This window comes from Aquarana catesbeiana, linkage group LG05 (genome assembly GCF_042186555.1).
Source record: "Aquarana catesbeiana isolate 2022-GZ linkage group LG05, ASM4218655v1, whole genome shotgun sequence".
Classification (NCBI taxonomy): Eukaryota; Metazoa; Chordata; class Amphibia; order Anura; family Ranidae; genus Aquarana; species Aquarana catesbeiana.
The window spans coordinates 300,718,176-300,743,063 of record NC_133328.1 but is presented as its reverse complement, the minus strand read 5'-3'; the positions used below and the strand labels follow the sequence as shown (position 1 = coordinate 300,743,063).

General features: G+C 40.6%; 1 protein-coding gene across 14 annotated transcripts in view; it reads right to left on the bottom strand.

Annotated features, from left to right (window-relative positions):
• LOC141144787 (poly(rC)-binding protein 3-like) overlaps window positions 1–24,888 on the bottom strand; it is a 1,428,155-nt gene that overhangs the window by 316,366 nt on the left and 1,086,901 nt on the right. Inside the window, exon 1 of one of the 14 annotated variants that reach the window (XM_073630811.1) lies at window positions 5,131–5,353. The exons of 12 other annotated variants lie outside the window; for them this stretch is intronic. The gene's annotated coding sequence lies outside the window, so the exon portion shown is untranslated. Of the gene's footprint in view, window positions 1–5,130; window positions 5,354–24,888 lie in introns of those variants that run through there. One more of the 14 variants, XM_073630808.1, reaches the window with a different exon arrangement.

Here is a 24,888-nt window from a genome sequence, read left to right as displayed (position 1 = left end):
TGTTCAGTTTGCCCCTACTTCACTGCACTGCACATTTGGCAAGCCGATGCCTAAGGGTCTATTTACACAAAGTCACAATAAAATTCCACAACCTACTATTGCTCTTGTAGCAAGTTTGGCTAGTACAGCAAGACACACAGCAGTGCCTTACCTTGAACGTCAAGGGAGGTGCGTTGGGACGGTGCATTGAAGTACCCGTTACAATAAATGGCACTGCAGTGCACCAACACACATAGAAAATATTCTATTTGTTAGTAGCAATAACATCTGCTCTACAGTTATCTTCTAGCTACAATTGCAATCTTTATCATGTGGATTTGTATGTGCTCTTCTACAGTATATAAACAGTTTTAATCATGTTCTGTGACCAACCTAATATTATTTGCTGTGTCACTCAAGCTCTTCCTTATTATTCCTGTGATACGGTCAATATTTGAAATACTTTATGGGAAATATTTTCTGCTTCACTATAGGTAGTTCTAAAAAAAAAGTATGCAGTTGTCAGTAGTACGTTTAGATATAAAATAATGAGGAGCACTTTCTGGCTCTGACTCTGAAGCCATATCTGAAGAGTGGGTGTTTTCTTAGTTATAATATTTTAAATAATAAAACAGAAGCAAACAAACTGAACTGTAGGTGCTCTGTATTGTGTGAGTTTTTCTCAGAGTACTTTGGTTTCCTCCTATACTCCAAAGACATGCTGGTAGGTTAGTTGCCTCACCTCCTTAGCACCTCCTGCCTCACCCTCTAAGTACTATGTGTCCCCTGGGAGAAAAGCACTATAGAAATACAAATTTTGCTGTAGTTCTAGAACAGTCAGACCACTGCACAGGAAAGAAACAAGTTACCTATAAGCAATATGTAAGAAACTGCTAATGATATTGACCTTTATGTTGGTAGAAGAACCCCACTGCCTTATTTATCATTTATGGAACTGTATTGTGGGACCTGTTGCTCTGTGTTATCTACAGCTGGGTGTCCGGGACAGAAGGTCAGTCATGATTTGAAAATGTCTCCCCCTTTATACAGCCTTCATCTTAAATTTCCTTTTTGGGCTAATTTGTATAGCTACCCATGTACAGTACATAATATGTGTATTCTGATGCCTTTAAGGACCAATACCCAAACATTAAAACTTGTAGCCCTCATCTGGGGTCCCTCACAAACCTAATAAAACTGAAATCTAGGTATGTCAATTTTTCCAGCTTGGACCAAAATAAGCATGTATGTATCATACCTGTGGGATCCCCATGGAAGCTGAAAGTCACTGTAGTAGTCACTACAGTGATCTCCACTAGCTTGCAGGTCCTGTGTCTAGCAGCTGTCCTGCTGCTTAGTGAACACAGAAGGCTGCCTGCTAAGCATATGCAACACTCAGGGAGCATTTTCTTAGTGAATGCAGATTGTTCTTTGAATTGACAAAGTAGAGAGGAAGGACAGTGAAGTCAAGTTCTCCACCTTGTCCAATCAAAAAAAAGCTTTGCATTCATTGAGGAAATACAAAGTGTACCCTGAATGGCATCCATGCCATGCAATTGACCCTCCTTTGTTCACAATTCATCAGGACAGTAGATCAGCACAGGACATGGAAGCTAGTGGGGATCACTGTATTAGTGGTGTCTACTACAGTGAGTTCCAGGTTTCATGGGGATCCCAGAAGTATGGCACATATATACAGTGCCTTGAAAAAGTATTCATACCCCTTGACATTTTCCACATTTTGTCATGTTACAACCAAAAATGTAAATGTATTTTACTGGGATTTTATGTGATATACCAACGCAAAGTGGCATATAATTATGAAGTGGAAGGAAAAGGGTTTTCAAAATGTTTTACAAATAAATATCTGAAAAGTGTGGCGTGAATTTGTATTCAGCCCCCCAGAGTCAATACTTTGTAGAAACACCTTTCACTGCAATTACAGCTGCAAGTCTTTTGGGGTATGACTCTACCAGCTTTGCACATCTAGAGAAAATTTTGCCCATTCTTCTCTGCAAAATATCTCAAACTGTCAGATTGGATGGAGAGAGCGCCTGTGAACAGCAATTTTCAAGTCTTGCCACAGATTCTCAATTGAATTTAGGTCTGGACTTTGACTGGGCCATTTTAACACATGAACATATGCTTTGGTCTAAACCATTCCATTGTAGCTTTGACTGTATGTTTGGGGTCATTGTCTTGCTGGAAGGTGGATCTCTGCCCCAGTCTCAAGTCTTTTGCAGACTCTAACAGGTTTTCTTCAAAGATTGCCCTGTATTTGTCTCCATCCATCTTCCCATCAACTCTGACCAGCTTCCCTGTCCCTGCTAAAGAAAAGCATCCCCACAACATGATGCTGCCACCACCATGTTTCATGGTGGGGATGGTGTGTCCAGGGTGATGTGCAGCGTTAGTATTCCACCACACATAATGTTTTACATTTAGGCCAAAAAGTTCAATTTTGGTCTTATCTGACCAGAGCACCTTCTTCCACATGTTTGCTGTGTCCTCCACATGGCTTCTTGCAAACTGCAGATGGGACTTCTTATGGCTTTCTTTCAACAATGGCTTTCTTCTTGCCACTCTTCCATAAAGACCAGATGTGTGGAGTGCATGGCTAATAGTTGTCCTGTGGACAGATTCTCCCGCCTGAGCTGTGGATCTCTGCAGCTCCTCCAGAGTTACCATGGGCCTCTTGGCTGCTTCTCTGAATAATGATCTCCTTGCCTGGCCTGTTAGATTAAGTTGATGACCATGTCTTGGTAGGTTTGCAGTTGTGCCATACTCTTTCCATTTTCGGATGATGGATGGAGCAGTGCTCTGTGAGATGTTCAAAGCTTGGGATTTTTTTTATAACCTAACCCTGCTTTAAACTTCTCCACAACTTTATCCCTGACCTGTCTGCTATGTTCCTTGGCTTTCATGATGCTGTTTGTTCACCAAGGTTCTCTAACAAACCTCTGAGGGCTTCACAGAACAGCTGTATTTATACTGAGATTAAATTACATACAGGTGGACTTTAGTTACTAATTAGGTGACTTCTGAAGGCAATTGGTTCCACTAGATTTTAGTTAAGGGTATCAGAGCTGCCATCTAGATAAATGAAGGCCCATAGACGTGGTGTATCTGGATTTTGGAAAAGCATTTGATACAGTTCCCCATAAATGTTTACTGTACAAAGTAAGGTCCGTTGGCATGGACCATAAGTTGAGTACATGGATTAAAAACTGGCTACAGGGGTGAGTTCAGAGGGTTGTGATAAATGAGGAGTATTCGGAATGATCCGGGGTGGAAAGTGGGGTCCCCCAGGGTTCTATCCTGGGACCAATCCTATTTAATGTATTCATAAAAGACCTGGAGGATGGAATAAACAGCTCAATCTCTGTATTTGAGGACGATACTAAGCTAAGTAGGGAAATAACATCTCCGCAGGATGTGGAAACCTTGTAAGAAGATTTGAACAAATTCATGGGGTGGGCAATTACATGGCAAATGAGGTTTAATGTAGAAAAATTTAAAATAATGCATTTGGGTGGCAAAAATAAGAATTCAATCTACTCATTGGGGGGAGAACCTCTTAGGGAATCTAGGATGGAAAAAGACCTGGGGTTCCTAGTAGATGACAGGCTCAGCAATGGCATGCAATGTCAAGCTGCTGCAAGCAAAGCAAACAGAATATTGGCATGCATTAAAAAGGGGATCAACTCCAGAGATAAAATGATAATTCTCCCACTCTACAAGACTCTGGTCCGGCCGCACCTGGAGTATGCTGTCCAGTTCTGGGCACCAGTCCTCAGGAAGGATGTGCTGGAACTGGAGAAAGTCCAGAGAAGGGCAACAAAACTAATAAAGGGACTGGAGGACATTAGTTATGAGGAAAGGTTACATGCACTGAACTTGTTCTCTCTGGAGAAGAGATGCTCGAGAGGGGATATGATTTCAATGTACAAATACCGTACTGGTGACCCCACAATAGGGATAAAACTTTTCCTTGAAAGGGAATTTAATAAGACACGTGGCCATTCATTAAAATTAAAAGAAAAGTGGTTTAACCTTAAACTGCATAGAAGGTTCTTTACTGTAAGAGAGGTAAGGATGTGGTTTTCTCTTTCACAGACGTTAGTTTCAGTGGGGAGCATCAATAAGTTCAAAAAAACTATTAGATAAACACGTGAATGACCACAATATAAAGGGAGGGATATACAATGTAATACTAACATAAAATCACACACATAGGTCTTTTTTCAACCTTGCCTACTATGTAACTATGTAACAGAGTAAAGGGGGCTGCATACAAATGCATGCTGCACTTTTCACATATTTATTTGTAAAAAATTTTGAAAATCATTTATCATTTTCCTTCCACTTCACAATTATATGCCACTTTGTGTTGGTCTATCACATAAAATCCCAATAAAATGCATTTACGTTTTTGGTTGTAACATGACAAAATGTGGAACATTTCAAGGGGTATGAATACTTTTTCAATGCACTGTACTTACATTGGTCAAGCTTGGGAAAATTGCTATATCTACACCTTAACTTTGACAATATTCACAAAAAAACATTTTAAAAAATCAGCTTGGTTGTGTTTAGTGTTGCATTGCTTTGTGACAAATGTATAGAGTGTGAGAGAACCATAGCGAATGTTGCATACACGTATATAAACAATAACCATCATGGGCATATTACCTCTGCCATTTAAACAAATCATTGTAGCATGGAGCACAGTTTAATAATTTAGACCCTTACTCCATGTAATGTTTATACAAATCTACAGATAAATGTTATTGGCTTTAAAATCAAATTGCTTTGCCTTAGTCCTAGCTGAAATCATTATAGGTGACACACATATTTTGAGAGGTTGGTGAGATTGCTGCTTTCAAAAGCTTTCTAATGTCTAAATAGATGCTACCAAGGAGTTTGCTGCTTTGTAGAAAATATGATGTATGCCTAATATATTGCATTTTGAGTTATTTCTGCGATAACTGATAAGCTCTGGTAGCTTATGCTGGTTTTGGGATCCAATGAGTAATTTAACCTAAACATTTCTTGGAAAAAAAAAGTGCTGGCTCTAAACTAGCAGGAATTGAGATGAAAACTCGATATTGTATTAATGCAGATAGGAAGCACAGAAAAAGTCAGCATTACCTTCAGGATAATGGTGTTCCGCTTATGCGCTCTAAAAGAGATATGACCACACAGCTGCCCATCTCCCAGGATGCATACAAAGATATGATATTTGCTTATTTCAGTCAGTCTCCCCAAAAGAATGCTCTTTTTATGCTTGTATGAAATAGCTCATTCTCATGGCATTCATTTATATGCACACTCTGCTTCTTTCCTGCTCACTACAAAAATAAAAGGAGCCTGTTGAACATGGATGAGGGGGAATCAACCCATTTGTGAAAGGCTGAATGTACAATTACAATTCATTTCTACAGTCAGATGACAGGGCCCGTAACACCCTATACATTGTTAGCAGGAAAAGAATTGCATAATATAGTCACAGATTAATACTGAGCAGCAAAATCTTCCCGTTCGTTTGGCTGGCCATATTATCTTACTAAAAGGTGTTTGAAGCATGAATTGCAGGGGGAATTGATATCCGTTTGCATTCATCCAATTTACCTGCATTATCCTCCTGGGATTCGTGGCATTAAACAACAGCTTCTACAGGTCAAGAGTGCTAACTTAATTATATTACTTCCCCCTACATCGCTGCTACTTCACCATGAAGGGAAGACTGATGAAGGGGGTCAGCTGCAAACAAAAGGAGGTCCCCGTGATCACAGGGTGACAGGATGAACAACCATGCTGTCTCTGAACTTGAATGGATACCGGTTTGTCATTGAAATGTTCGAGTAAAATAAAAACAAGACATTAATCCTTTTTCGCTGAACAGATGCCAGGTTCTGCTCGCTGGCAGAATATCTCATACTAATTCTTTGAAAAAGGAATAATTTGTCTTGTTCATTCATCTCTGCCTAGAATTCCTATTGTACAAGTTACTGTCACAAGAACGTAGACATTGCTTGGATAACCCATGACTACACTGTTGCCATTTGGGCATCTCTGGCATATGGAGGAGCTCTGAGCTATATTTATGTGTAGAGCTGTGAATGCATTTTATTATTAATATTTTTATTGCTTCAGAAAGGGGACAGTAAGATTTATGGTTAAAACTGTACTGATATAATACACTCCATTTAGTCCAGTTGGCATTTGTTAAAAATTCCTAAAACATCTCTATGGTCAAAATGTAAAATCGTATAATTGTTTCTACGTTGTATTAAATTATTTCTAGCCTACTCCTTTTACTCTGAAAGATCTTGAACCTTGTGAACTTACTTTGTAAAGATCCCCCACCAGTGTTGAATTATAAAGGGGCAAAAGGGGCAAATGCCCCGAGCCCCCCTGCCAGAGGGGTCCCCAGACGTCCTTTAGAAAAATAATGAAACTTATATTCCCTGGAGACTTCAGTACTGTGTTCTTTGAGGAAATTGTTCAGTTTGCAGTCTTTGCAAGTTCCAGTCATGTCTCACTTCATCTCAACAGGCAGTTTTATTATTTGATGAATACCTTTCCAGGAGTTAATGTAGTTCTTAGAATAGACTATTGCCATATATTCCCCATCTTGTTCACACAGACCAGGCAGGCTTTATCCCTCAGAGAGAGGCCAGGGACAATACTGTAAGAGCAATAGATCTGATCCACTCTGTCTGATCGGAGGCCCAACCATTTTTGCTCCTATCAACAGATGTCAAAAAGGCCTTCAATTGGGTGGAATGGCAGTTCTTACAATCTAGCCTTAAACATATTGGCTTGGGGCCATGAATGCACTCCTGGATTCAGGCATTATATACTGGCCCCACAGCCGCTGTGCTGGTGAATGGGGCCCGATCAGAGTATTTCTATTTGTCCAAAGGGACGAGACAGGGCTGCCCTCTCTCTCCATTAATCTTTGTGTTAACCTTAGAACCCTTTCTCTGTAAAGTTAGATTAGATTCCTTGATTAGTGGATAACAGGTCTCAAGCACGGAGCATAAAATCACTGCGTACGCAGATGATCTTTTATCTTTTCTTACCGACCCAGAGGTTTCCCTACCTCGTTTATTTCAATGTTTTGCTCAGTATAAGGATCTGTCTAATTTTTCTATAAATTATGTTAAATGTCAAGCGATCAGTATTCTTCTCCCTACGGAGTGTATTGTAAAGTTACAATGCCTCTATCGGTTTAAATGGGTTCAGTCTTTTTTTTTTTAAATATCTGGGGGTTAAATTAACCCCGGACACTGCTTCATTATATGAGATTAATTTTTGTCCATTGTTATCTAAAATGCGATCACATATCCAACTTTGGCAACCATTTACCCTTACATGGTTTGGGAGGTGTAACGCATTTAAGGTGACAATGCTTCCACAGATTTTATATCTAATGCAAGTGATACCTATTAAATTACCTCAAGCCTTTTTTTAGAGACTGGGAAGTTATATTTATTTATTTTCCCCCTTTTTTTTCTCTCTCTTTCTTTTTTTGGTGTTTTTTTTTTTGTTTTCTCTTATCCCTCTCCCGTGACCTCCAGGGGACTCCTTTTGGTCTAAAGTAGAGAAGGGAAGGTATAATAGAGGAAGAATTTAAGTTATTGATGGAATTTAATCCAGCTCAATAATTGTAGTAATATTTTTTACTAGGCATACTGTGTGGCTCTATACTTCTAAGCGTATGAATCTAATGGGTGATATTGCTGGTTTATTTGTTATTATTCTGAGGTCGGATGGTTAGATTTGCTCTCTACTTTAATACAGGTTTGTTTATTTATTTATTTTTTTCTTCTCTTTGTACTTATAGTTATTGTTTTATATTGTTCATATGCTTTGTTATATACTGAAAAAAATTGAATAAGGAATTATATATATGTAAAAAAAAAAATGTAGCTCTTAGAATATATTTGAGCATGATGGTCACTAGTTGTTCGAGAGAAAGATTGTTCATCAAATTTATCACTAATAAAGAATTGTCTGATAACCATGATGACCCATGAAAGACTAAGTGCTCTGTGCCTACTGACTGTTCCGAGCAGTGTCCTCAAGATGATACAGTTTGATGAGTTAGTTAAAGATTTTGCAGATGCTAAGTGCAGGAAGAAAAACGTTTTGTAAATATTGTAGTGTGATGTATAACTGTGATGTATGATTTGCCAGTTCCAATTACCTATGTAATGTGTATTTTTACAGTCAATAAAATTGAAATAAAAAAAAGCAGACAAGTGTCTTCTTCGGAACCTACTTTTTTTTTTTAGAACAAATAAGGTTTATCGCTCATTTCAGTTCACTTTTTTACTTGTCATATAATTTAATTGTTCAAATGTTGAGGGGCCCCAAACTTGAAGTGTCCTGGGCCCCCCAAAGTCTAAATCCCCACATATTTACTTCTTTGAACTCTTTGACATGTATTCTCTGTGCCATGTGAGTAAGCACTGCTGTGTCATTTCACAGAACCTGCCTTCTGAACAACAGAGGAGTTTCAGAAGGAAGATTCAGTAAAGAAATCACTGCTTGCAGGCAGCAAGTAAATAGTGGAGGAGAAGCTGCAAAGCAGGCAGAGAATCCAGGAATCTGTTGAAAGAGATGGCAAGCAGAAAGCCAGTAAGCAATTATATTGGATTTTTAAAAAAATACCTATTTGTATTGTTATTACAATGCTGATGTCATGAAATGAAAATGTAGCTGTGACCATAGAACTTATTTACCCCTTCCCACCGGCCTCCTATATGTGGCAGCATGACAATTGGCTTTAATATCTATCTGCCTCATATACAATATGTGTACAGCTGGTGGCATTGTTTTGTGCTTATTCCCCACCGTCATCACTTTGACCAATCTGTCATTGATAGCTCCTGATGACTGTTTACGATCAGGAGGTGCAGGGCACATTTATGTCTTTTTAACTAGCAGAGGGACACAGACTTATAAATCCTCAAGGGCGGGAAAGCAAGCCATGTACCATACCATGTACCATGTGTAAGCTGTATCTAAGGTCTGCATATGCCTATTGCGATTTGTGGGGTGAGGTAAGCCATACTGAAAAACACTGAAAAGTTTGGTAAAAGGTGCATCTATCCTTAAAAGTGACAGTAAACAATATCTTTATTCTCCAAAAATAATCCATATATATACACTGCTACTTATTGGTCCAGTAATATGTCTTTCACAATAACATTTTTTACCATGTTTTTCTGCCTGTGTGTAGAATCCTTTGTGGGTTCTTTAACCTGTTCTGGACTGCCCCACGTACATTTACTGCAGCAGGACAGCCTCTCTGCGTGAAATCACGTATCTGTACGTGATTTGCGCCGGCGGGTAGGCGCGGCGGTGATCGGATTCAATCCCGAACTGATCAGTCATCAGGTACAGGCCAATGATTTATGGCCTGGATCTGCTAATCAGTTCTGTTGAATGGTGGAACCTCCTGTGCCTGTGTAATGTAAACACAGGCACAGGAAATGATGCAATCTTCTCTCCTGGAGTCCTTTTCAGATCCAGTGTGAGAGAAGAGAGCATCTGCAGTGAGTACAAGCACTATACTGACACCAGAACACACAGTTAGGCATGTTTTACCCCTTGATCACCCCCCAGTTAACCCTTTCACTCCCTATCACAGTGTCACTAGGTACAGTGTACAGACTTTTTACTGATGACTGTATTGGTGTCACTGGTGACACTAGATAGCGTTAACGTCAGTTATCGTCAGTTAGCGTCAGTTCCAGATAGGGTCAGGGTACTCGCCATATATTCCCTAATAAAGTTTTAACCCCCTGATCACACCCAGTTAGCCCTTTCACTACCCTGTCACAGTGTCATTAGTACAGGTTAACAGACCTTTTTTTATCTGATCACTGTATTAGTGTTACGGGTGATGCCAAATAGCGTTAGCATCAGTTAGCGTCAATCCTAGACAGTGTCAGATTGCCTGCCACATATTCACTAATACATTTTAACCCCTTGATTGCCAGTAACACTAACACACACTATACATCTCCATTACTAGTGTAGTCTGAACGGATCAATATCTTTGATCAGATCAGAACTATACTAGCGTCCCCAATAGTACAGTATTCCCAAAAATGCAGCATTAGCAGGATCAGCCCCAACACCTGCCAGCACCTGTGTTTTGCCCCTCCGCCCCCCCCCCCCACAGTAGATCAATGCCACTCCTGATACACAGCACACAAAACCTGCAGCATTAGCAGAGTAAGGCCTGATCTCTGCTAGCGCTAGCAGTTACTTTTTTTTGTAGCGGTTCAAACAGTCCTTGACAACCAGGTGGGTGCTTTTGTACCTGTGAGTCACACTAGGTACCTATAAATATATTTGCCAAAATGTCAAGTGAAAGGTACACTAGTGAAGTGGCCTACAGGATACTGAGTACGACAGATGAGAGCGATGGGGAGACCTCAATGTCAAAATCAGGCTCAGTAATCGAACCTGTAGAGAGCAGTGGCACCCTGACAGATAGCTCTGATGACAGAGTAGAGGTCCCTGCTAAGGTCAGGCGTACCCGACCCTGTTCCCAAGTTGCTGAGGTGCTACATTCGCATGATTCTCGTATGCAGAAAAGTGCCAGTACTAGTGCCGCTCTACCTTCCGGTGAACTGATGAGCACCAACGGCCTAGTACATCCTGGTCATACACAAACCAACCATGCAGTAACACTTAGTGATGTGGCGAGTCCCATAAGTGCAGTTCAAGCTGGTGCGATGGCTAGCACAGTTAGTGTCCCGCAGCCACCAAGAATTCAAACACAGACCTGTACAGCCCATAGTGCCCTTCCTGATGCACTTGCAAATCCTGATTGGCAGCGCACAGATTCCGCAGCACCCTTTTTCCTCCTATTCACTGGCCAACCTGGAATTCAGATGGAAACAGCAGATTTAACTCCCCTGGGATTTATCACTGCAAACCCAAATTTGACCGTTGCCAGACAATTTGCATGGAAACCTATCACGGTTTTCGAATTTAAATCTTTTCTGAGCCTATCCCTCAACATGGGCATTACTAAGAAGAATGCGTTGTGGTCAAATTGGCCCACTGACCCAATTCATCATATGCCCGTATTCTCTGCTGCCATGGCCAGGACTAGATACGAGCAAATATTGCGGTTTATGCACTTCAACGACAATGAACTCTGTTGTCCTCAGGGTGACCCTGAATATGATCGGCTCCACAAAATTCAGCCCCTCGTAAACCACTTCAACCAAAAATTTGCAGCCTTGTATATCCCAGAACAAGATGTCCGCGTAGATGAGTCCTTTAAGTATTCTGGCCGACTTGTTTTCGAAATTCCAGAAAGAGATCATCACAGCCCTTAAGTATCCAGAAGGTGCTATGGCCTAATTTCCCAATCCAGATGCAGTGAGCCGGCTGCATGAGAGGCATTTTCTAGATGTCCTCCCTGGTACCTCTACCCAAAGAGCACCCCAAAAAAGATGTCATGTCTGTAGCAAACGTGGATATAGACGTGACACCCGCTATTTTTGTCCCTCCTGTCCTGGCCATACTGGTCTCTCCATCCAGGACTGTTTCCGTTGCTACCACACACTAGTGGATTATTAGTATAGGGTACAGCACAGCACAGTCTAGGGCACATATTCACACAGGGTCTCGAAAGATGTTAGATACCTATCGCATTTTGAGAGACCCTAGCCTGAAACATTTAAAGTTTCTTACAGTTACAAAAACATTTAAAAAAAAACATAAAAAAAAATAATTGAAAATAGTTGTTTTATTTAATTGTTCTTACTGTTTTACTGTCCTTTATACTACACTGCTATACAGTAATGTTTTATTGTTAACCATTGTTTGCTTTGCAGGTATGCCTTTGTTCTGTTTTACTGTACTGTATACTATACTGCTATATTGGAATGTTTTATTGTTACTGTGTTATATTGTTAACCTTTGTTTGCTTTACAGCTATGGCATTCAGCTGCAGCACTGATCTGTTTATACTGACAGCAACAGGGTTTGCTTTCGGCATACGTAAATCAGTGACTACAGCTCTGTAGGAGGTGATTTCACCACCGCAGTAAAAAAAAAGAGCATGTATGCTGAAGCATAGGGGCTGGAGTTGACAGAGGGCGGATCACTCCTATGCTTCGGCATATATTTTTTTTCACTTTTATTAGCAGAGATTTTTTCATCCACATTGATCATTGGGCTGAACCAAAAAAAAAGAACATTGCATGTATGCCCATCATTAGAAGTGGGTGGATGTGGGGTGGTATATTCTAATGGTGGACATACCACACACTTTTTCTGGCAGAGATTTCTTCATCCACATCGATCAATGTGAATGGAGGAATCTGTTAACTTCTCTTTTTTCGTTCAGTCCACAGGCTGCATGAAAAAAAGGACATTACAATATATGTTCATCAAGGACCAGCAACGTACTGGTTTGTTGCTGGACTTTGAGTGGTTATACTGGGATGATACCTGCAGGTTTAGGCATTATCTTGGTATTGTTTTTTCAGCTGGTGGTTGGCTTTTATGTAAAAGCAATCCTAGTGGCTAATAAGCCGCTAGACTGCTTTTACAAGCAGTGCGAGAGGACCTCCCCTCCCACTGCCTTCCATGTTTTTTTTGGGCTCTCCTGTCCCACCGGGGAACCTGAGAATACAGACGGTGGTTCCCCCAGCTGACCATAGATCTAATCGGAGACCAGAATGGCTCCAACCATCTCTATGCCTAAGAAAACAAAAGCTATGAGCATTTCATCACTTTGGTTTCGCTGGATATAAATAGTGCCATTTTTAAATTGGGAAAACATCTTATCACATCGATCTTGATGTGGTCAGATGCTTTAAGGGCAGAGGAGAGATCTAGAGTCTAATAGACCCCAAATTTTTCAAAAAAGAGTACCTGTCACTACCTTTTGCTATCATAGGGGATATTTACATTCCCTGTGATAACATTAAAAGTGATAAAAATAAATAGAAAGGGACGGTGTAAAAAATAAAACAAAAAGCAAAATAAATATTAAAAAAAAAATAATCAAAGCACCCCTGTCTCATCTCATGTCGTATGTAAACAGCAATTGTAACATGCATGTGAGATATCACTGTGAATGTCAGATCGAGAGCAGTAATTCTAGCAGTAGACCTCCTCTGTAAATCTAAAGTGGTAACCTGTTAAGGCTTTAAGAACTTTTAAAAATGTATATAGTTTGTCGCCGCTGCATGGGCGTGCACAATTTTAAAGCATGTCGTATTTGGTATCTATGTACTCGGCATAAGATCATCTTTTATATTTTACCAAACAATTTAGGCAATATATTGTGTTTTTTGTGCATTAAAATTAAAAAAAGTGTTTGGAAAACTGCTGCGCAAATACTGTGTGCAAAAAAAAAATTGCAATGCCCACCATTTTATTCTGTAGGGCAAAAAGATTGGGTAGTGGTGCAGCTAGATAAGTACATAAAAAATCCATCAAGGTAGTCTTTTGAGCAAGCAGCTCAGTATAATGGGAGAACAGTCCACTGTTTCAGGGCCAGCCTTGTTGGGGAAGTGGAAGCAAACTCCAAACATGTGAAAAAAGAGAGAAAAACAGGCGCCTCTGAGTGAAGACTGTAACATTTAATGGTACATAAGTGTAATATAAACTCACATTGAGGTATGAGGAAAAAGGCACGTTAGTCCAGTAAACTAACACCCAGTAAGCTAACATCTGTCCCGGCTGTTTAATGTTCCTGCGGTTCACACAACCTGACGTGGTAGCTGTCCTGGCCCGCAGGATGCTTTGCAAATGGGGAGGATCAAGTACGAGGCTTGGAGAGCAGCTGGAGCTCAATGGAGAGGGCTGGAATGCAACATTGGGTGCGATGGCGTCACTGATGTGCTCGCAGCGCGTTTCGGAGCATGTGCACTAGAAAGGTGTATACAGTGCATGCTCCTTTGTCAATTTTGGCATTCCAGCTCTCTCCATCGAGCTCCAGCTCCTCTCCAAGCCTCGTTCTTGATCCTAACCGATCCCAAAGCACCCTGCGGGCCAGTACAGCTACCACAACAGGTTGTGTGAGCTGTGGGAACGTTAAACAGCTGGGACAGATGTCAGCGGTTTACTGGACTAACATGTGCCTGTTTCCTCATACCTCAGTGTGAGTTTATATTACACTTATGTACCATTAAATGTTACAGTTTTCACTCAAAGGCACATGTTTTTTTTCTCTCTCCTCATTCTGTAGGGCCTCTGCTTCAAACAAAATGTATAATGTTTGGGGGTTCAAAGTAAGCAAAAAAAATAAATGATTTAATGTAAACAAAAAGGCTTGGTCTTCAAGTGGTTAGAAGAGAGGGTGATGTGTGGCATAAGCTTCTAATGTTGGGCATAAAATGCCAGGACAGTTCAAACACCCCCCAAATTACCCCTTTTTGGAAAGTAGACACCCCAAGCTATTTGCTGACCGGTATGTTAAATCCATGGAATGTTTTATGTTTTGCCACAAGTTTCTGGAAAATTACAAAAAAAATTATTATTTTTTTTACACAAGTTGTCACTTAAATGATATATTGCTCACACACGACATGCATATATGTGGAATTACACCCCAAAATACATTCCGCTGCTTCTCTTGAGTATGGAGATAGCACATTTGTGAGATTTTTTGGCAGTTTAGCCACATACATGCACCATCTTTAATGCATTTGGGTGTGCCCCCCCAAATCTTTGTTTGCTTAGCCACATACAGGACCGCGAAAACCAATCACCGCCTTCAGACTTTCTAAGGGCGTACATTGCTCATTTCACTTCCTCACTACCTATCACAGTTTCGCAGGCCCTGAAATGCCAAGATAGCACAAACCCCCCCCCCCCCAAAATGACCCCTTTTCGGAAAGTAGACACCCAAAGGTATTTGCTAAGAGGCATGGTGGGTATTTTGGAGATCTCATTTGTTTATTTGATCTCATTGTTGCCACAATTTTTTTATGAAGAAAAATATTTTTTTTTTTCTTTTCTTTTTTCAAATTTCAAAACTTCGTTACAAAAAGCGAGATCTGCTCTCTCTGATCTCAACATGCCTCTCAGCAAATAACTTGGGGTGTCTACTTTCTGAAAAAGGGTAATTTGGGGTGTTTTGCGCTATCTTGGCATTTCATGGCCTCTGAAACTGTGATAGGTAGTGAGGAAGTGAAATGAGCAATTTAGTCCCTTAGAAAGCCTGATTGGTTTTATGAGTTCTGTACGTGGCTACACTCCCAAATAGTCTCACACATGTGGTATCCTTGTACTCAGGAGAAGCAACAGAATGTATTTTGGGGTGTAATTCCACATATAACTCATTGCATGTGTGAGCAATGTGTGCTGCATGTGAGGTTGGGTGAGCACATTACTAACATCAGGCAAGGCTTTGACAAGCACAGTGTTTCTAAACACTATGATCTTGTACATAACCGAGACCCGACTGGCACCACCTTTATTGGTATAGAAAAATATGTCCCCCATTGGCGTGACAGAAATGGCAAAAGGACCATTTCTAGATCCGAGACTAATTGGATCTATAGATTAGGTTATCATGCCCCCAATGGCTTGAATATAGAATGGGACATCAACTGTTTTATTAATAACAGTTGATGTCCCATTTTAAGAAGGATGATCACTTACGATCAAGAGATTGCTCTTTGTGACTGGTGGTCTGATCTTTATTGCTTCCTTATCTTTTGGTGCCTAAAAGTATGTTCATTTGGGATCCCCATCTAAGGTTATATGTTTTACTACAATAATATTAGTAGAGATGCCTTTATGATGATTTTGCTAAGGAATTCCTCTGCTATTGCATAGTAGGGTTTTTCACTATAACATCTACTTCTGTCAAGATGTGAGTCATATTCATTAATATACATCTTGGGGTCAACTATGTTTTTTAATTTCTTATTATGCTTTTCTTTTTAATTTTATTTTTGTGATATTTTTGATAACGTTTTTACTGTTTAATAAATACTTTTAATCGAGGGTATTTATATATGCCCGTCAGGGTTTTAGTGGTCGAAAGAACACACTGTAGCAAATTTCTTTTGAGTTTATATATTTTTAGAGATCTTATAAATGTCCACTAGATGGCACTAATTGAGATAGCTTGTTTTTATTTTACATATACCTGGTAGTCGCCCCAGCTGTTTATGGTTATAACAGGCGTCTCCTATTGTATCTCTAGAATGGGATTCTCCAGCTAACCAATTACAATATTCAGCTTGGATCTAACTAGCCAATGACGGTGTTTTCTCAAGCGCCGTCTGGCTATTTAATGCGCATGCGCTTGCGCGATTGCGTACCCCTGATGCCGTCAGTTGTGACGAACAGCCGTAGGGTCACAACGTGAACTCGCATCGCTTATGCGCACTTTTAATTTAAACGGCGGTGAAAACTTTTTCTTGCTGTCTTGCTGCAGTTTTACTGCTAGCGTATATGGGCACTGTATATGTGATCCTGTGCAGAGTACTTGTCATCTTCAATAAACGATCTTGATTCTCTGCACTATTGGAGTCCCCTTTTTCTTTTTTATGGTTTATCCTTGCTGGAATACTGGCCACTTGAGCCATCCTGGAACCACCTTTTTCTCCTGACTGTCTCCTGCTGCTGCTGGGAAGCCGGTATTGAAGATAATCAGAGGGACATCGACCGCGGTTCCAAGAGGGATATCAACGGTGATCTACTAAGCCTGTTTTGACACCCCTGAATAAGGGCGGTCGCAGGCTTTCTGGTAAGCCTCCATTTTCTTTGGTGGTGGGCGGCGCGATTGTTTGGATCATTGGATTGTGATTCTGCACTTTATATATTATTTTTGGACATTTTTTTTATTTTTATCTTTATTTTTATTCCGTTTTTTCTATTTTTTTGGATTTTGGAGCACGCTTTTTCCATTGATGAACGTTTGCACATTTTATTATTATTATTATAGATCGCTTATAGTATTTATTATTGTATTGCTACCTTTTTCTTCTCACTATTAGTATTATCACTATTTGTTGATTATTCACTCAGATTTATGTCCAGCGCTGCGCTGACTATAATCCATATGTGAGCAATATATCATTTAGTGACAACTTTGTGTAAAAAAATGTTTTTCTTTTTTTTGTCATTTTTCAGTCACTTGTGACAAAAAAATGTAATATTCAATGGGCTCAACATGCCTCTCAGCAAATTTCTTGGGGTGTCTACTTTCCAAAAAGGAGTAATTTGGGGGGGGGGGTTGTACTGCCCTGCCACCTCAAGAAATAGGCAGTCAGAAAGTAAAAGCTGTATAAATACAGTATATATACCATAGTTTGTAGACGCTATAACATTTGCACAAACCAATAATTATACGCTTATTGAGATTTTTTTTTTTACCAAAGACATTTTGGTCTAAATGCATAACAAAAATTGAGTTTATTGGATATTTTTATACTAAAAAGTAGAAAATATATTTTATTTCAAAATTTTCAATTTTCAATTGTAAAAAATAAAAATCCCAGTGATGATCAAACACCACCAAAAGAAAGCTCTATTTGTGGGAAAAAGGAGATCAGTTTTGTTTGGGTACAGCTTTGCACGACCATGCAAATACCAGTTAAAATAGTGCAGTGCCAAATTGCAAAAGATGCTCTGGTCAGGAAGGGGTGAAACCTTCCGGAGCTGACGTGGTTAACCTTTCCCTTTCCTCCTCGTACCCTGTACCTTTATAATTAATACTGTGCCATATTGCCAAATATATACGTTTTCATCCTAGGTACATTATTACACACATCCACCCCTGAAGAGCGAGCTGGATGAAACGCGTCGGGTAGTATGATGCCCGTGTACTATGCCTGCTATGTACCAATATTCCTTGTTTATGTACCTTTTTAAGTTGGCAACTAATAAACAGAGGAAGCAGCGCTATAAACCAAATGAGAAGGAAATAAAAGTGATAAATAAATTAAGTGAATAATAATTATTAATTCATAAAGTTCATGGTCAAATCAAGTGAGTCAATATCAGTTCTAATCAGTGAAGATCTTCAGAGGGTGAGGTAGATGAGGAATCAAGAGCAGGGGTCCCTTTCTAAGCCAGGATTGCAAATAACACTGGATAAAACCTTCACCGCACCACTGTGATATGGATAAAATACGCGCTTACCAACCGGCAAGCTTAGGAAAGCTTGTGACCTTAACCCGGTCGGGGCCTTTCTTGGGATGGAGACACCACTAAATCGCTCCTTAGATCGTGAGTAGCCCACTATCTTCCACGTATAAACAGAGCCTGGATGTTAGGGATACTATACTCCTACCTAGGAGTTGTTCTCACAGACAATGCCCCAAAAAAGAAAGGAAGAGCAACATAGCGTAATCCTGGTTGGATATTTATTAAAAGAAATTAAAAATACACTTACAATGTGTTGGATATATAAACGCATATAGAGCCGGCCGGCTAACACGAACACCCGTCCTGCAGACGGTGGATACGGCACGTCAGCACGTCAGCACGCCCGACGTACGTTTCGTCACACTCTGACGTCGTCTGGGGCACAGACGACGTCAGAGTGTGACGAAACGTACGTCGGGCGTGCTGACGTGCTGACGTGCCGTATCCACCGTCTGCAGGACGGGTGTTCGTGTTAGCCGGCCGGCTCTATATGCGTTTATATATCCAACACATTGTAAGTGTATTTTTAATTTCTTTTAATAAATATCCAACCAGGATTACGCTATGTTGCTCTTCCTTTCTTTTTTGGGGCATTGTCTGTGAGAACAACTTCTAGGTAGGAGTATAGTATCCCTAACATCCAGGCTCTGTTTATACGTGGAAGATAGTGGGCTACTCACGATCTAAGGAGCGATTTAGTGGTGTCTCCATCCCAAGAAAGGCCCCGACCGGGTTAAGGTCACAAGCTTTCCTAAGCTTGCCGGTTGGTAAGCGCGTATTTTATCCATATCACAGTGGTGCGGTGAAGGTTTTATCCAGTGTTATTTGCAATCCTGGCTTAGAAAGGGACCCCTGCTTTTGATTCCTCATCTACCTCACCCTCTGAAGATCTTCACTGATTAGAACTGATATTGACTCACTTGATTTGACCATGAACTTTATGAATTAATAATTATTATTCACTTAATTTATTTATCACTTTTATTTCCTTCTCATTTGGTTTATAGCGCTGCTTCCTCTGTTTATTGATTGTTTAGTGTGTGTATCTCACCTTTAGCGGCTGCTTTTCCTTCCTTTTAATTGTTTGTCACTTTATTACTTGATTGTGTTAATTGTGTGTATTTATACAGCACGGTGGTCTTTCCTCCCTTTTAAGTTGGCAACTGTTGGTGATATCTATGCATGTAAACAATTTTACTTGAATAAACCATATCCTGTATTTACTACTGTTATGTTTACTGGCGGAAACGGTACCCACTTCATTTAAAGTCCCGGGGCGAATCTTTCGTTTCATAAAGACATAGATGGGCGAGTTTGGGGTGGAGAAACTGTACTGGCCTTTCTTCTGAGACAGAGAAAGGGACTGAGTTCAGAGATTCACTAGTCTATTTCTCTGCGGCCTCAGCTGCACAGGGCAGTGAATGAATGGGAAGTGCTCTGTGCTGAACAGCTTCCTGTTCATTCTTAAACTGAAGCATAGTATACACAGCTGGCAGTGCTATAGGGGTGGGGGGGGGAGGGAAAAAGGAATCTGCATCACACGGGATAAATAGGGTGTGCCAAGGCACATCCGGCACACCCTGTGTGCAAGCCCATGTGTGGGACAATGGAGAACGAACATAAAAAGAAAAGATTTTGGAGATTTGGAGAAGGCAGGGAACAGTAGAAGGTACTTTTTAAGCTAACAATACATACCTAATACAGAGTTTAGTTTCACTTTAAATTTAGCAAGCATAAGTACCTGAATCTATGTACAGATCAGTCCTTTGTAGTCCCCTGCACAGCATACTGTAAGTGGGAAGCTCAGAACTGTACTAAGCACAATACTGTTAGTCACAATGTAAATGCTTACAGAATGGGCAAACATGAGTCATTTTGTTGCTGCTTCATTGTCGAGTCACAGTATGGGGCAGGTAAAGGCAGACTTTACTGCTGAACTGAAGTGTCATTTCAGAGGCACAGGGCATGGCTGTGCTGTCTGGCAGGGCTACTTGGATAAGAGAATCCTTTGGCAACTGTATATATACAGTGGCTATTTGCCTCAAGTTCAGCTTTAAGTAGAACATATTAATTGAATAGGGCCTGCTATAAGTGCTTCCTCACAACATATCCAACATAACTGTATCATTATGTAATAGACAGTGAAAAAAATGCTATATTAATGTCTATTATATATTTTTTTAATTTCCATTCTAGGCACCCCCCACCGTGGAACCATAAAATGAGTTTTTTAGATGTACCTTTTTAAATTAGGAAGAAACTCTTAATAGTAACATAATCAGTGTGCCTGTCATTACAATTAGTTGTTTTCAGATTTTAATGATATCCACATCACATTCATCAATAGATATAGTGCCACTGGGAGAATAGAGCAGACGTTGAGCAGCAGAATGCCTTTTGAAATCTGCTGACTGAAATTAATATGATCTCAAGTATGGAGGGACCAGCTACAAACTGTAGGGGGTACAGAAACTAAATATGTGCTTTGTGTTAATATTATAGCCTGTGGTAGATGTAGTACAAGGATAGCAGCTGAAATGTTTGTAGAGTCAGTCAAGAGCTTCCCTGATAAAGACTGCCAGGATATCAATGGACAAATCCTAGGAGCCAGGTAGCCAATGAACCTACAAAAAAGGTTTGTTTTGTTCTGAATGGAAGCATGCATCCCCTAGCATCTTACAATTGGCTGCCCACATCTGCAAAGGACTAAATGACATTGTGCACATGCTGACTTTCTTAAAAAGAACGCACAGTATTTTTTCTACTGACATACTTTGACTTATGATATCAGTGTTTACCTAGAAGTAATTTTTGAAGTGACTTTCACATGTTTACACGCTTAAGGTTCATTTACACATGCATTGCCCTCTGAAAAGCAATCCACTGTAGATCTCCTTTTACATGACATTTGACAGACAATAAGGGGGCAAAATGCCACCTCCTCACCACCTGCTTTAACTCTATACAGTAATTCCGCATCACCGTTCTACATTACATGCTGTTGCAGGGCAGTTGCAGCACAATTCCGTTCGCTTGAATGGGTTGCAGTCAACAGGGGCTGCTACACATCAAAAGCAACAGGGAATGTTTGATCATTCTTCTAGAAGCGCATTTGTGAAGAAATGAATGAGTGAGTTTGGGGTGGAGGAACTTGACTGGCCTGCACAGAGTCCTGACCTCAACCTGATAGAACACCTTTGGGATCAATTAGAGCGGAGATTGCGAGCCAGGCCTTCTCGTCCAACATCAGTGCTTGACCTCACAAATGAGCTTCTGGAAGAATGGTCAAACATTCCCATAGACACACTTCTAAACCTTGTGGATAGCCTTCCCAGAAGGGTTGAAGCTGTTATAGCTGCAAAGGGTGGGCCAACTCAATATTGAACCCTACAGACTAAGACTGGGATGCCATTAAATTTCATGTGCGTGTAAAGGCAGGTGTCCCAATACTTTTGGTAATGTAGTGTATTTTGTGACAGCAGAGGTCCTGGAGAATACAATGGTGGGTGGTGCAATTTTTAATGTTACACGATATTCAAGCAGCTGTTTATCAAACACAATTTATTTGCAAAATATAAAAGACATTGTTGTGTCAAGTAAATAGTGATCAAACATGTAAAGACTCAAAATTGTGTATGCCCATGAAAGGGGGACAAACTACAGTACAGAAAATGTTTCATAGCTGATGCTTTAAAATCCTTTACAGGTAAATACTGTAGAGTTACTCATCAATGATGGCTCTAGTTATTGCTCTCCCTCTGATGTTCACAGTGATACCTCACATGCAGGGGGTAATCACTGGTTGCATATAAGGATGGGCTGAACAGACCCCTGTTTGGTTTGCACCAGAACTTCCGAACACCGCGAAATTTCGGACACGAATAACGAACCCCATTGGACCTGAACTTCAAAAATCAAAAGTGCCCGTTTTGAAGGCTAATATGCAAGTAATTGGGCATACAATGGTTATAGGGATCTGGGTCCTGCCCTGGGGGACTTGTATCAATAAAAAAAGTTTGTGAAAAACATCATTTTTAAATGAGCAGTGATTTTTTGATTTTTAAAGTGAAAGCCTAAAAATAAAAAAAATTCCTTCCATGATAGTGACTGGGGGGTCCCCTTAGTCTACCTGTAAAGTGGCAGATCTGTACCATATATAGAATCTACTGCAGCAATAATTGCATTTATAAAGCCAAAAAAATGACATTTTCCCTGCAAGCTGCCTTTATTTTGCTCAGCAACAGCTGGGGAGCCAGTGTGTATGATGAGGCCACAATGTAGTGCACTGGGAACAAGATTAGAGATTTTTTGGATACATTCTGGTGTTACTTTGACTTTGTATAGAAGTAATGGGTGCGTAAAAATTGGACTTTGGGTGTCGTGGCACCTTCCCACCGTAACCCTATAGAGGTACTCTTGATGAAAGCAAGAATTGGCATTGCTGTAAAAATTGCAATGATATGCACCTATCAAACAGGTGCAGTAAAATTACTCTTTGGGTGTTGAGGGCACCTTCCCACCATATCCCTATAGAGGTGCTCTTGATGAAGGCAAAAAAAAATTGCAATGATATGCATATGGTTGGTGTTTTTGCCATGTTTGATGTGCCTAAGAATACAGTGTGCAGATAGCAACAGTGCGATCTGCTGCAGATGTGCTGAAAAAGGCCCAGTCAGCTGAGCTTTGGGGAGTGGCCAGGAGATAACAGCTGCAGAATGTGATGGAATAGGGTAGCTGCTCTCTACTTTTTCTTGATGTCAGCCTCCTTGGGGTTGTGCTGCCTCACCTTCAGTTTCCTCCTCTGCTCTATCTGGCACCCAAGTCGCATCAGTGACCTCATCATCATCATCATCATCTCCTCCATCTTCATCATTACCACTGGAGACAACTTGGCAATACGCTGCGGCTTGGGGAACATGAATGCCAATTTGTCTACCAGTGTTCCTCCCTCTCTCTGGGCTCATGTTCCTGTCATCCTCAACCTCAGAACAATCCAGTAATGGCTGGACATCATCAAGGAGCAATCGGCTGATGCTGTGGTCAAATAACTCAGCTGACTCCTCAATGGCTGATGTTGGGGCTATGGAAGGAATAGATGTGGACAAGGAGGCAGGTTTATCCACTCTGGCAACTGCAGGGGACTGCACACTTGTTTCTGCTTGCGTGACAGAGGATGAGGAAGGTTTAGTAAACCAGTCCACCACCTCCTCTGCATGCTGTGGCTTGATAACATGGGCAAACTCAGTAAACAGAGGAAATGATGCCCTGCCTGAGGACTGACCACCACGTCCACCTTTGCCTGTGGACACATTTGTTGCTGGCCCCCTTACAGTGCCATGGGAACGTTTGCCTCTCCTTGTTGTCCTCCCAGACATTATTGGGAGGGAGGGGGTGGTGCTTATAAGCAAATGTAAAGAAGAAGTTGAAATCTGTACGTAGATGCACTTTAATCAATGTAAAGAGGTGTTTGGTGCACTTTAATTTGAGTACTCACAAAACACAGACACACTCCACGGATACACTATAATATACTGCAAGATAATGCCCCAAACTTACAGTGACGCACAGAACTATATGGCGTTAAACTGGCAGTAATGCACACAAAAGTAAATGGTGTTAAACTGGCAGTAATGCACACAAAACTATATGGCGTTAAACTGGCAGTAACGCACACAGAACTATATGGCGTTAAACTGGCAGTAGCGCACAAAACGATATGGCGCTAAACTGGCAGTAACGCACACAGAACTATATGGCGTTAAACTGGCAGTAACACACACAGAACTATATGGTGTTAAATTGGCAGTAACGCACACAAAACTATATGGGATTAAACCGGCAGTAATGCACACAAAACTATATGGCATTAAACTGACAGTAAGGCACACAGAACTATATGGCGTTAAACTGGCAGTAACACATACAGAAATAAATGGAGTTAAACTGGTAGTAACTCACATAAAACTATATGACGTTAAACTGGCAGTAACGCACACAGAAGTAAACTGGCAGTAACACACAAAACTATATGGTGTTAAACTGGCAGTAATGCACAAAACTATATGGCGCTAAACTGGCAGTAATGCACAAAACTATATGGTGTTAAACTGGCAGTAGCGCACACAGAACTATATGGCGTTAAACTGGCAGTAACGCACACAAAACTATATGGCGTTAAACTGGCAGTAACACACAAAACTATATGGCATTAAACTGGCAGTAACGCACACAGAACTATATGGCGTTAAATGGGCAATAATGCACACAAAACTATATGGCGTTAAACTGGCAGTAACACACACAGAACTATATGGTGTTAAACTGGCAGTAATGCACACAAAACTATATGGCATTAAACTGGCAGTAACGCACAAAACTATATGGCGTTAAATTGGCAGTAACGCACACAGAACTTAATGGCGTTAAACTGGCAGTAACGCAATCAAATAGACGGTGTTCAACCGTTACTACACTGATGCTATCTAAACTGTCCCTACTCTAGCTATATAATCTGTGCCCTATATACTCTGTGCCCTAATATAAAGATTACTGACACAGTCTCACTACACTACACTAAAACTATCTGAGCTGTCCCTACTCTAACCCAATGTATGTATGAATGACACGGTCTCACTACACTACAGTGAAACTATCTGAGCTGTCCGTACTCTAGATGCACACTATGCAAAGCTGAATGATGGTCCTCCTCACTACACTCACACTATCCCTAGACTGACACTAAACTAATATTCT